Source organism: Chiloscyllium plagiosum, unplaced genomic scaffold, assembly GCF_037043375.1.
Source record: "Chiloscyllium plagiosum isolate Xiang-an unplaced genomic scaffold, Cpla_swu_hap1 HiC_scaffold_10, whole genome shotgun sequence".
Lineage (NCBI taxonomy): Eukaryota > Metazoa > Chordata > Chondrichthyes > Orectolobiformes > Hemiscylliidae > Chiloscyllium > Chiloscyllium plagiosum.
The window spans coordinates 38,152,732-38,167,251 of NW_028270148.1; the positions used below are offsets into that span (position 1 = coordinate 38,152,732).

Here is a 14,520-nt window from a genome sequence, read left to right on the forward strand (position 1 = left end):
GGATCTCTGGATTAATAATCTAGCAAAAATACCATTAAGCCATCACTACCTCTAATCACACCTCCGTTCAAATCTTCAGGTTCCTGGATTTTAAAAAATGTTTTCTGCATGAACATCAACTTTTTCTCAAAAGAAAATCATTTGTAAAAGACTTTAAAGCAACATTACCTAATTTATTTTAAGAATGGCATCAAATAATTGCCAGTAACCAAATTTATTTAAATTGTGCTGACAACTATAAATGCAATTACATACAGTAATTTCATGCAAACGCAGTAGGGAATGCATTACGAGAGTTGGCAGGTGAATTGCGTTTGAAAATGAATTGAATTGAATTTATTGTCACAGTGAAAATCTTTGTCTTGTGAGAAATACAGGCAGATCACAGAGTTAAGTAGCATTGATAAGTAAGTAATAAGTAAACAGCAGCAAAAACAAAAGCACAGTTACAGGCGAATGTTAAGAATTTGTGAGTCCATTCAGCGTTCTAACAACGGTAGGGTAGAAACTGTTTCGAAACTGGCTGGTGCGTGTGTTCCGGTGTCTGTACCTTCTCCCCGATGGTAGAGGTTGTAGGAAAACATTGCCCGGGTGGGATGGATCTTTGAGAATGCTGGCAGCCTTTCCTTGACAGCGGGCCTGGTAGATGGATTCTTTGGATGGGAGGTTGGCCTTTGTGATTGTCCGGGCCAAGTTCACCACTCTCTAACCATCTTTGATCTTGAATGGTACAGTTGCCACAGCAGGTAGTGATACATCCAGACAGAATGCTCTTGATGGCACACGTATAAAGTTGGCAAGGGTATTTGCCATCATGCCACATTTCCTCAGCTGTTTGAGGAAGAAGAGATGTTGTTGGTCCTTTGTAACCAGTGTGTCCACATGAAGAGTTCAAGTAAGCTTTTTATGATGACACTCCCAGGAGCTTGACATTCTCCACTTGTTCCTGCTCTGCTGTTAATGTGTAGGGGAGCATGAGTAACATCCCACTGAAAAATATTTAAAGTTAAAAATTTGTTTTAAAGTATTCTTTTGTTTTAACTACTGGTACAGAAAAAGACAAAGGAAGTAGGTTTTAGATTCATTCAGGATGGTCAGCAATTATTGCTCATTTTTGGCTGGTCAGCAATTATTGCTCATTCCTAATTGCCTTTGAAAAGGCGATGGCGAGCTGCCTTCTTGAACTGTTGTAATCCATTTGTTGTAGGTACACCCAAAATGCAGTTAGGGAACAGCTTCCAGGTTTTTGATCCAAGCATAGTAAAGGAATGCTGACATATTTCCAAGTCAGATTCAAGAGTGGAGAGGTTTTTCAAAATTATATACCAGAAAAAAATTAACAGTCACTCGGGCACATAATGAATAACAAAGGAAAATTCATGAAATTACATGGCAGCAGAGGCATTAGTGCTCATCACAGACCTGCTATCATTTACGTTGTTGGTGCTATAGTTAAAGTCCACCTGCACTCTACCTCAAAAACAGCAGGCCAGGAACCAGCACACATATTGTGGTGGTTGACCATTATGGCATAGAGGAAATAAAAGCTCACATTTAATTTTGCAGACAGGGACCTGGGCATGTTGATGTATGGGATAATGGAGAGGAAAATGGTTATTTTTCTGGTGGATTGTTGTAACAGAGTCAGCCAGCCTCAACTCAGATAGTGTCTGTGTACCAAGTCAGAAGGGACCCCCCCAGTAGTACAGGTAACATGTTAATGATCTTCTAAGCTTGGCAAGTGTGAACGTCACCATCTTATCTCTGTTCAGTCCCACACACAGGGCCACTACTGACACACTGTTTCCACATATACACATCTCACTGAAGACCAGGATTACAACCATCACTAATGCATGCATCATGTCAATTCAAGGGCTCTCGCCCATATCATACTCCCAAACAATGAAATATTTCTGCATTCTATGCCTCCTACTTTCTCACTGGGGACACTTCATCAGCCCTCCTGCATAAGGCTTGTCTGTCTGTCCAACAAACCTGCTCCACTATTCAATTAGATTACGGCTGACCTGTTAATCCTCAATTCTACTTTCCTACTTTTCACAACTTCATGATTCCATTACTGGTTAAAATCTGTCTATCTCAGTCTTGAATATCTTTAACAACAAAGTCACCACAGCACTCTGCAGTGAGGGATTGCACAGATTCACTACCCTCTGTGAGATTAGATTCCTCCTCATCTGTCATAAATTGTTGACCCTTACTCTCAGATTATGCCTTGTAGTCCTACATTCTCCCAAAAGGGAAAGCAATCTCACCACATCAACCCTCAAAAGGAAGTGGTGGCATAACTGCAATGAAAGTGAACTAGCAATCCAGAATCCATAGGGTAATGTATTGGAAACATAGGTTTGAATTACAGGTTGGCAAATGGTAAAATTTTAATTCAATAAAATTCTGGATTTGACGTTAGCTTGTGACCACTATCAATTACTATAAAAACACATCTGGTTCACTAATGTCCTTTAGGGGAAGGAAGCCTACCTTAGTAGATCCTTAACCAGTGTCACTTATTTACGCCTGCAGACTGGCAGCAAGATAGTTGATTCTTAACTGTCCTCTGGGTAATTAGGGATGACAAGTAAATGCTGGCTTATACAGTGATTGCCACAAATAAAATAAAATAACCCTGTCAAACTGCCTAAAAATCTTATACATCTCAATAAAGTCACCTCTCATTCTTCTAAACTGTAATGAATACAAGGTAGTTCAACCTCTCAATATAAGATGATCCCAACATACTGGCAACAACCTTGAGAGTCTTTTCTGGACTGCCCTAAAGCAACATATCTTTCCTTACATAAGGGGACCAAACTTTTTCACAATATGCTAAGTATGGTCTGACTAGTGTCTTGTATAGTTTAAACATGACCTCTCTATTTAGTACTTTGCTCCCTTTGAAATAAAGGCCAACATTCCATTGCCTTCCCTATTACCTGCTGAACTTGTATGTTAGATTTTTATGGTATATGCACAAGGATCACCAAATCCTTCTGTGCTGCAGATTTCTGCAGTCTTTATCTATTTAAATAATTTACATTTACTTTACTCTTCCCACTAAAGTGCATAATATTACATAACATAATATTCCATCTACCAAGTCTTTGCCCATTTAGTTAACCTGTCTATTTTGCTCTGTAAACTCATGTCAGGTATAGACAGGATAGATTGAGTGAATCCTTAGAAGAGTAGAAAGAAAGTAGGAGTATACTTAAGAGGGAAATCAGGAGGGCAAAGCGGGGACAGAAGATAGCTTTGGCAAATAGAATTAAGGAGAATCCAAAGGGTTTTTACAAATACATTAAGGACAAAAGGGTAACTACGGAGAGAATAGCGCTCCTCAAAGATCACCAAGGCAGCCTTTGTGTGGCGCCACACAAAATGGGGGAGATACTAAATGAATATTTTGCATCAGTATTTACTGTGGAAAAGGACATGGAAGATATAGACTGTAGGGAAATAGATGGTGACATCTTGCAAGATGTCCAGATTACAGAGGAGGAAGTGCTGGATGTCTTGAAACAGTTAAAAGTGGATAAATCCCCAGGACCTGATCAGGTGTACCCGAGAAGTCTGTGGGAAGCTAGAGAAGTGATTGCTGGGCCTCTTGCTGAGATATTTGTATCATCGATAGTCACAGGTGAGGTGCCAGAAGACTGGTGGTGCCACTGTTTAAGAAGGGCAGTAAAGACAAGCCAGGGAACTATAGACCGGTGAGCAAGTTATTGGGAGGGAATCCTGAGGGACAGGATGTACATGTATTTGGAAAGGCAAGGACTGATTCAGGATAGTCAACATGGCTTTGTGCGTGGGAAATCATGTCTCACAAACTTGATTGAGTTTTTTGAAGAAGTAACAAAGAAGATTGATGAGGGCAGAGCAGTAGATGTGATCTATATGGACTTCAGTAAGGCGTTTGACAAGGTTCCCCATGGAAGACTGATTAGCAAGGTTAGATCTCATGGAATACAGGGAGAACTAGCCATTTGGATACAGAACTGGCTCAAAGGTAAAAGACAGAGGGTGGTGGTGGAGGGTTGTCTTTCAGACTGAAGGCCTGTGACCAGTGGAATGCCAGAAGGATCGGTGCTGGGCCCTCTACGTTTTGTCATTTCAATAAATGATTTGGATGCAAGCATAAGAGGTACAGTTAGTAAGTTTGCAGATGACACCAAAATTGGAGGTGTAGTAGACAGTGAAGAGGGTTACCTCAGATTACAACAAGATCTTGACCAGATGGGCCAATGGGCTGAGAAGTGGCAGATGGAGTTTAAATCAGATAAAAAAGAGGTGCTGCATTTTGGGAAAGCAAATCTTAGCAGGACTTATACACTTAATGGTAAGGTCCTAGGGAGTGTTGCTGAACAAAGAGACCTTGGAGTGCAGGTTCATTGTCCCTTGAAAGTGGAGTCACAGATAGATAGGATAGTGAAGAAGGCATTTGATATGCTTTCCTTTATTGGTCAGAGTATTGAGTACAGGAGTTGGGAGGTCATGTTGCAGCTGTACAGGACATTGGTTAGGCCACTGTTGGAATATTGCGTGCAATTCTGGTCTCCTTCCTATCGGAATGATGTTGTGAAACTTGAAAGGGTTCAGAAAAGATTTACAAGAATGTTCCCAGGGTTGGAGGATCTGAGCTACAGGGAGAGGCTGAACAGGCTGGGGCTGTTTTCCCTGGAGGGGTGACCTTATGGAGGTTTACAAAATTGAGGGGCATGGATAGGATAAGTAGACAAAGTCTTTTACCTGGGGTCAGAGAGTCCAGAACTAGAGGGCATAAGTTTAGGGTGAGAGGGGAAAGATATAAAAGAGACCTAGGGGTAACTTTTTCATGCAGAGGGTGGTACGTGTGTGGAATGAGCTGCCAGAGGATGTGGTGGAGGCTGGTACAATTGCAACATTTAAGAGGCATTTGGATGGGTATATGAATAGGAACGGTTTGGAGGGACATGGGCCAGGTGCTGGCAGGTGGGACTAGTTTGGGTTGGGATATCTGGTCAGCATGGATGGGTCGGACCAAAGGGTCTGTTTCCATGCTGTACAGCCCTATGACTCTATGACTCTTTATGAAATCCTCAGCCCTTGCCTTCCCACCTATTTTTGTGTCGTCTGCTAACTTGGTGATAGTACATTCACTTCCCTCATCCAAGTCATCAATATATAATGGAAATAATTGAGGCATCAGCCTTAAATCCTGTGGCATTCCACTACTTACATCCTGAAAATGCCCTCTCTATCCCAACTCTCTGCCTTTCATTAGTTAGCCTATCGTCTATTCATACCAATGTACTATTCCCAATACCAAGTCATTAATTAGCTTTATATGTAGTACTTTATGGAATGCTTTTTCAAAATCCAAATTTATTATTTCTACTGGTTCTCCTTTTCTTATCCTGCCTAAGCTCCATTAGTTTCCCTAGCACTTTTTTCTCAAGTGATAATTTTTTGGCATTTATTTCTCCCTCAATTTTCATCCCTTGTGGGTGGTATTTTTGGAATGCTAATTATGTTCTCTTCCATAAAGACTTAGATTTAGATTACTTACAGTGTTGAAACAGGCCCTTCGGTCCAACAAGTCCACACCGACCCGCCAAAGCGCAACCCCCCCAGACCCATTCCCCTACATTTTCCCCTTCACCTAACACTACGGGAAATTTAGCATAGCCAATTCACCTAACCTGCACATTTTTGGACTGTGGGAGGAAACCGGAGCACCCGGAAGAAACCCACGCAGACACGGGGAGAATGTGCAAACTCCACACAGTCAGTCACCTGAGGCGGAAACTGAACCCGGGTCTCTGGCGTTGTGAGGCAGCAATGCTAACCACTTTGCCACCATACCGCCCATATTATGCAAAGTATTTATGCAACTCCTCTGTGGGTTACTGGAGCCCTCATTATTCTCCAGCCTCATTCTCTAAAATCACTGTTAACAGTTTTTCCAGGCACTTCAGTCAGATTCAGTCCTTCCCTTCATCTCATTGCCAAACAAAATTGGCTCACAAGATGGGGTTATGCCCAAAATGTCGATTCTCCTGCTCCTTGGTTGCTGCCTGACCTACTGCGCTTTTCCAACAACACATTTTCAGCTCTGATCTCCAGCATCTGCAGTCCTCACTTTCTCCCAAAATTGGCTCACAACCAGATAGACCAGTTCAAGGCAGATGTGAGGTGTTTGTGCTGGCTGTGGTGGTGAGGTATGATGGACATCAGGTTCCTTACTGCCTACAAGGTGGAAATCCTCACATTAGCTGGAGTAGAGTATCTCAGCACTAACAAGGATAAGCAACCTCAGTGGCCAACCAACTGAATGGCCTCCATTGTACTGTGCTTCTCTCCCAGTGATACCAGTAGCACTCATTCTTATTCTACAAGAACTCTTATCCCTCAGACAACTAATGCCCACTCCTGTTATGCAGACAATAGCAGCACCCACCTTCATCTCTACTTCTGGTAAGGCCACTGCACCTTTCATTTGCACCCGCCAGTAGCTCAAAGACTTTCACTTCGATGGACAGCCTCTAAGATTAGACACAAGAAGACAATCTCTGCAGCTGGTTGAGGAAGAAACTCTTTATGTGTTAGAGTAGTAATGGGATCCAAATGGATAGAAATAAAGCAATCATTGCTCAGGATGGTGTAGATAGAATCAAATAAGGAGGGGAAATATGCAGGTCTACGTCAGGTAATGGGCCTAAATCAATCCCTCTTGCAAAAGGTTAGCTTGGATTCCGTGGACTGAGAAAACTCCGTGCTCCTGATTCTATGAAGCCTCTTTTTTTCTGAGGTGGAAACATTGCTGTCAGAAAATGCTGGATATGCAACTCTGTCGCAGGCTTCCATAAGCGAAAATTTCATGACTGCTATTGCCCTGTCTCGTACCGGATTCATTGACTGTCAGATTTACTTCGCGTGATGCACACTGCTATGAGAAATACTTTCAGATGTATGTCGGTAACGTTATTGAGCTGTAATTTTTTTTCAAAAAAAAAGCACACCACCACCGGTACTTCCAGATTTTTGCAGGCGCTGCACAATGTGCGTGACCCTCCTGCAATCCCACCTTGGAGGTAGATGAGGTTGCAGACGGTACAGACTGGAAATGTGCACGAAGCTGGGGAGCAGCTAACTGGGATGACTCACCAGCTGCTGCTCATCCAGCCACGCCCACACCCCCACCTTGTCCGGCTCCCATTGGCACTCCAGTTGTCGAGCGCGAGGGCGCCTCGCCATTGGTCGGGAGCCGCTATCAATCACTCAGTCGCCATGGAGTTCCAGGCGGCAGTGTCGGATGTCCCTCCTCCCCCACCCACAACCCTCGCCTCTCTTCCCCGCCCCAGTCCTCCCTCTCTCTCTCCCCCCCCCCCCCCCCCTTCATCACCGTCTCCGTCCACCAAGTGCTGCGCGATCACCATTAACTGTCCGGCCAACGGCGCGGGGGCTGCTGTCTTTCCCGTTAGAGGACGGTGTCGGGCTCCGTGTGGCCGGAGGCGGCCGTTTGTCGGGTGTTGCCCTCCCTCCCTCGCTGCTCGGTCGGTGACAGTTGGACCTGAGCTTCTGGCTGGTGCCGTTTCTCTCCCTCCCCTCCCCTCCCCCGTCCTTTTATCTGTATTTCTTTCTCTCTGTCTGTCTCTGTCTTTCTATGGTGCGTTGCGGGTTGAGATGTTTCTGAAGGCGAGGTGTTTGCGGTGGAGTTAAGGTAAGTGCGACAAATTCTCACCCGCCCCCCCGAGTCTTTATTCATAATCTCCAACAAAGGGGAGCTTTTTAATGCAATAACGTTGCGCATAAAATCTGTGCATGATTTTAAAATGTGTTGGAAACTCTGGATTTACGATTTCCAGGATATCAGTTCCCTTTCGACCTCCCCGATATTTTAGGGGAGTGAAAGGGAAGATCTTTGATCTTACTTGAGGTCCCTTTCATCTCCCTCCGCTCTCCTTGTGTCAGCTGGAAACGTATGCTTTTTGTTCTACAAAGGGTCAAACATTATTCTTGAAGATTTGTTTAATGTATTTCTGTTTTTTCATTTTCTAAGTAGCTTTCGTTCTCCTCCCCTCCCCCCGTTTAAACTATCCCTTTTGTTCCTGACTCGCCATCACTCAACAGCGGTGTCACTCTGTTCTCTCTGACTGTAGGAGCTTTCTGTGTGCAAATTGATAGCTGTAAATCCTGCATTACAACAGCCTTTGGATTTCAAAAGTGCATTTGGATCTCCTGATGTTATCAGTGGCGCTGTATGAATTTAAGTCTGTCGGTGGTTGTGTGCAAAATGCTGCCCAATGCTGTAATTCTAAGTATACTTTTTATATGTCAGTCCTACCTTCCAGTTGTGTGCCAGGTGGTATCTGAACCTGAGGGCTCTTGTGTAGTGTTAATGTCCCTAGCTCCAGAGCTAAGAGACCCTGGTTCACATCCCATCTGTTCCCAGAGATATGTAACAACTTCTCTTTAACAAGTTGATTTAAAACAAAATTGTATAGTCACGGTGTTACTAGCCTTTCCTTTTTCTGATATCTATTTGTGGTGAAGTAGATGACTAAAACTGTCTCATTATCAATGTTTTGGTTGTATGATGAATTTCTTTAGATGGAATGAACCTGAACAGATTTCAAAGTCATTGGATTTCACTGTTGTCATTTTTCCCAAGCTGAAGAAAGAGACTTGAGAATAATCTTAATTTTAACTAGGATCCAGTTTATTTCTTTGACACAGTTGGGTCATTAAAAATATTTTTTTGTATCTGACTAGCCTGGAGTGGTGTCTGTTTCTCTGAGAAAGGGAATGCTATGTTTTAAATGCTTTATCAATTTCCTGTCAACCTTCGAATGTGTTCATGATTTTGGAGGTGTTGGTGTTGGACTGGGGTGTACAAAGTTTAACAATCTCATATAACCAGGTTTTAGTCCAACAGGTTTATTTGGAAGCACTAGCTTTTGGAACGCTGCTCCTTTGAGGTAAGCCTGTTGGACCATAACCTAGTGTTGTGATTTTTATCTTAAAATGTGTTGGCTGCAATACACCTAGCGCACTTCATTTGCTGATTATTCATGTTTTGCCATTTTAATTTAATGTCCTTTAGTCTGTTGAGACTGAGCATTTAAGAATGAGGGCAGAGCAGTAGATATTGTTACTTTTGAGGGGTAGGGTTTGCTCGCTGAGCTGTAGATTTGATATCCAGACGTTTCATTACCTGGCTAGGTAACATCAGTGGTGACCTCCAAGTGAAGCGAAGCTGTTGTCTCCTGCTTTCTATTTATATCTTTCTCCTGGATGTTTACTTTGACTTTAGTAAAGCCTTTGATAAGGTTCTGCATGGTATGCTAATTAGTAAAGTTAGATCACATGGGATTCAGGGTGAGCTTGCTAATGGGATTCAAAATTGGCTTTACGGTAGCTGGCAGAGGATGGTGGTGGAGGGCTGATTTTTGGACGAGAGGTCTGTGATGAGCGGTGTTCTAAGGGATCAGTACTGGGTGCTACGTGAGTAGGAAAGGGTTGAAGGGATGTGGGCCAACTGCAAGCAGGTGGGGCTAGTTTAGTTTGAGAACATAGTTGTCATGGTCTGCTTGGACTGAAGGGTCTGTCCATGCTGTCTGATTCTGTGACTCTATAGTTTAGGTAAGATTGCTACTGAGAAATCTGTGGTTTGAAATTTGGCTTTATGCACTAATGACTAAATTCTAACTAAGCATTCATATTTGAAATTATCATTAAACTAAAATTGAAATTAGTGTCTTTGTAACTGAGTTAACTGTAGCAAAGCATATGTTCAACTTGTTCAAGTTTTTGTAAAAAAAAGGTTATACAACGTACTGTCATGAAATGCATCAGGAAGTTAAGCAGAACTTTGAAAAACTTGTCTTTGGCTTTTTCTCTCAGATATAGTAAATCAGTTGCTGAATTTATTGTGAATGAATGTCATCATACAATTGAGATTTACTTGATTATTCAGTATATTTTGAATATAACTTCCAGTATTGGAGTCTGGAAAATATTGTCAATATGTCTAAATATTTGCTCAGTGAATAAAATATTTAAATTTTAGCTGGTATGGAATAATATTTCTTCAGGAAGCTGCTAGTTTTCTCCTGTATTGTAGTAAAAAAGAGAGGAAACAGCACCTTTCATAACCTTGTGTCAACAGATGTGCTTTAGTTTTAAGGAGAATTGAGGAAACGTGACAGCTAATTGTATGTGGCTAGCAGCAATGAAATAAAACACCAAATCTTCTGTCCATAATGTTGGATAAGAAATGTGTTCACCAGGGTACCAGTAGCACTTTCTAGTTTGAATAGGGTGTTGAGATCTTTTCCATCGACTAAGGGGAGAGTGAAAGCAGGGTGTCTGTTTAACATCTCATTCAGGAAATGTCTCCTCTGACCCTGTATTGCTTTTTCAGTATTACACTAAAGCATCACTCATAAACATGGGGGCTTATGCCCATAGCACACTAATGCCACTAGTCAAGATTGACACTGAAGCAGGATCTGATTTCTCTGAAATAGTTGGGGTGATTGGCCTCATTCCTGCATTCACTTCTTTGTGGCAATTAGTCATTTGAATTTGTTTTAACTACACCATATAATGTAATAAACAATCAAATTACAGTTTACAGACCATGTAGTTTTACTACTAGATCTGCTGGTTTTCTGATAGGAGCAGGAGAAGAAACCGGTGTTTAGCTTAAGACAGTGTTTTGGACCTCTTCTCTCCTATTTGAAAAATGGTCCCTGTTAAAATTGAACCCTGCCTTAATTTAATATTTTTCAAATTCTGTGAAAGTCTGATAGTCTACGTGGCCTGGTACTCAACAGTAATCCTAATCTGACATTTGTGGAATATCGGAAGCAAAAGTGATATGATTTTTGATGACCCTTGAAATGCCATAGCATACAAGGCTATAGACCAAGTGCTTGAAAATGAGATTAGCATAGTTAGATATTTAACTGACATGGACACAATTGGTCGAAGGACCTCTTTCCATGCTGTAAAAAGTCTCTGACTCTGGTTGTAAGTTTACTCACTGAGCTGGAAGGTTTGTTTTCAAGCGTTTCATCACCATACTAGGTAACGTCGTCATCAGTGAACCTCCAGTGAAGCACTGGTGTTATGTCCTGCAGTCTATTTGTGTGAAACAAAGCTGCATTAGAACATTATTTCAACTGGCTACCACACGCTGCAGCACAGAGAAACTACAAAGAGCAGAAGAAAATCTATACAGCGTATTTGAAAAGAACGGGTACCAAATGAACACAGTCCATCCAATTTTTTTTTTTTTATTTTTTTTTTTTTTTTGTTTTTCTCATCAATAAAACCGAACCGTCAAAATGCACCCCGAAACCCTGGCCACTCTTATCTACATCCAAGACATCTTAGAAATGACTGCCAGACTACTCTGACCTCTTAGCATCATGGTAGCTCACAAACCCACCAACACACTACAACATCAGCTAATGAACTTGAAGGACCCTACACGGACAACAAGCAAAACAAATATAATTTACAAAATACTTTGTAACAAACACTGCATTGGACAAATGGGCAGAAAGCTAGCCACCAGAATATATGAACATCAACTAGCCACAAAAAGATATGACCCACTCTCTCACTAGTATCCTTGCATAAGGATGAGAAAGGGCACCACATCCATCCTAGGACAAGCCAAACAAACACACACGTGAATTCCTAGAAGCATGGCATTCCAACTGGAACTCTTACCAACAAACACACTGATTTGACCCCATCTACTACTTTGAGAACAAGAACAGGAAATGACATCACCAACTCACGGAAACCTAAACACCTAAATAGAAAGCAGGACATAACACCAGCACTTCATTGGAGGCTCACTGATGTTACTTAATATGGTGATGAAACATCTGAAAACAAACTTCCACCTCAGAAAGCAAGCTAACATCCAGGACCTCAACATGAGCTATAAAGTCTCTGACTCTCTCTATGACTTACTGACACAATCTTAATTTGTTCTATGTTTGTGCAAAATTGTGCTGATTAATTGCTTCTCTAGATGTAGTTTTGCTCGCTGAGCTGGAAGGTTCGTTTTCATACGTTTTGTCACCATACTAGCTAACATCAATGAAGATTAGAATGGTGCTGGAAAAGCGCAGCAGGTCAGGCAGCATCTGAGGAACAGGAAAATCGACATTTCGGGCAAAAGCTCTTCATCTTCAGTGAGCCTCTGGATGAAGCACTGATGGTGTAGCCCACTTTCTGTTTATATGTTTGGGCTTCTTTGGGTGGTTGATGTCATTTCCTGTTCATTCTCAGTTTCCTGTTCATTCTCAGGGGCTGGTAAATGGGATTCAAGTCACTGTTGTTTAGATTTCCGGTTGGAACGCCATGCTTCTAGGAATTTTTGTCTCTGTTTGTTTGGCTCATCCTAGGATGGATGTGTTGTCCCAGTCGATGTTGTGTCCTTCCTCATCTGTATGTAAGGATACTAGTGAGAGTGGACCATGTCTCTTTTTGGATAGTTGATGTTCCTGTATCCTGATGGCTAGTTTTCTGCCTGTTTGTCCAATGTGGTGTTCGTTACAGTTCTTGTAAGGTATTTTGTAAATTACATTAGTTTGGCTTGTTGTCTGTATAGGGTCTTTCAAATTCATTTGCTGCTGTTTTAGTGTGGTGTGTTTGTGGTCAACCATGATGTCAAGAGGTCTGTGGAATGGTGCCATTTACCAACCCGGAGTACGTGTTCCCATTTACCACCCCCTGAAAAAGAACGGGAAATGATATCAACTACCCAAGGGAACCCAAACGCATAAATAGAAAGTGGGCTACACCACCAGTGCTTCATCTGGAGGCTCACTGAAGATGTTACCTAGTATGGTAATGAAACGTCTGAAAATGAATCTTCCAGCTTAGCGAACAAACCTACATCCAGAACCTCAATCTGAGCTACATATCTTCTCAAAACTCACTAATTGCTTAATGTTAATTGCAGAAAGTTGCAATTCATGCCCTGTCTATTAATCCTGAATAATTTCATGGTGTTTATGATACATGAATTCTCAGAAAAACATCTCAATAAAACTATTGAGCCTTTTGGGCAACAGCCGAATGCACATCAAAAATTCTGTTTAAAATAATTAGTCATAGAGATGTGCAGCTCGGAAGCAGACACTTAAGTCCAACACGTTAAAGCCGACCAGATATCCTAACCTAATGTAGTCCCATTTGTCAGCACTCGCCCCATATCCCTCTTAAACCCTTCCTATGCATATAACCATCCAGATGCCTTTTTAAATGCTGCAATTGTACCAGCCTCCACTACTACTTCTGGCAGCTCATTCCGTACACGCACCACTCTCTGCATGAAAACGTTGCCCCTTAGGTCCCTTCTATATCTTTCCCCTCTCATCCTAAACCTGTGCCCGCTAGTTCTGGACTTTCCCACCCAAGGGAAAGGACCTTGTCTGTTTATCCTATTCATGCCCCTCATGATTTTATAAACCTCTAAAGTCACCGCTCAGCCTCCGATGCTGCAGGGAAAACAGTCTGTTCAGCCTCTCCTTATAGCTCAAATCCTCCAACCCTGGCAACATCCTTAAATCTTTTCTGAACCCTTCAAGTTTCACAACATCCTTCCAATAGGAAGGAGCCCAGAATTGCATGCCATTTTCCAACACTGGCCTAACCAATATCCTGTACTGCCGCAACATTACTTCCCAACTCCTATACTCAATGCTCTGACCAATAAAGGAAAGCATACCAAATGCCACCTTCATCCCCCTCCGTCCACGCATCAATGAATTTAATACACGCCGTGACGTCGAACAATTCTTTCGTCTCCTCCGCCTCAGAGCTTACTTTCACAATCAGGATTCCTGCCCACCTTCCGAGGACCCCTTCGCCCACCTCCAACACACTGCGTCCACCTGGACACCCCACCTATTACCTGCCCTCGACCTCTTCATTTCCAACTGCCGCCGGGAGATTAACCGCCTCAACCTGTCTACCCCCCTCCCCCACTCCAACTTCTCACTCTCACAACGCACAGCTCTCCAATCCCTCTGCTCCAATCCCAACCTCACCATCAAGCCAGCGGATAAAGGGGGCACAGTGGTAGTCTGGCGCACTGACCTCTACACTGCTGAAGCCAAACGCCAACTCGAGGATACCTCTTACTACTGCCCCCTTGACCATGAGCCCCCATCACCAAACCATCATCTCCCAGACCATACAGAACCTCATCACCTCAGGAGATCTCCCACCCACAGCTTCCAACCTCATAGTCCGGGAACCCCGCACTGCCCGGTTCTACCTGCTTCCCAAGATCCACAAGCCTGACCATCCTGGCCGACCCATTGTCTCAGTATGCTCCTGTCCCACTGAACTCATCTCTAACTACCTCGATACTGTCCTATTCTCCCCCCCCCCCCCCCCCCCCCACCCCCAGTCCAGGAACTCCCCACATACGTTCGAGACACCACCCACGCCCTCCACCACCTCCAAGACTTCCATTTCCCCGCC

General features: G+C 42.9%; 1 protein-coding gene across 2 annotated transcripts in view; it reads left to right on the forward strand.

The window, feature by feature from the left end:
* The first annotated feature begins 7,391 nt into the window (after positions 1–7,391).
* The window catches only part of socs5a (suppressor of cytokine signaling 5a), a 63,693-nt gene continuing 56,564 nt past the window's right edge, over positions 7,392–14,520 (forward strand). For both annotated transcript variants that reach the window (XM_043695672.2, XM_043695671.2), the window contains exon 1: positions 7,392–7,723. The gene's annotated coding sequence lies outside the window, so the exon portion shown is untranslated. The remainder of the gene's footprint in view (positions 7,724–14,520) is intronic.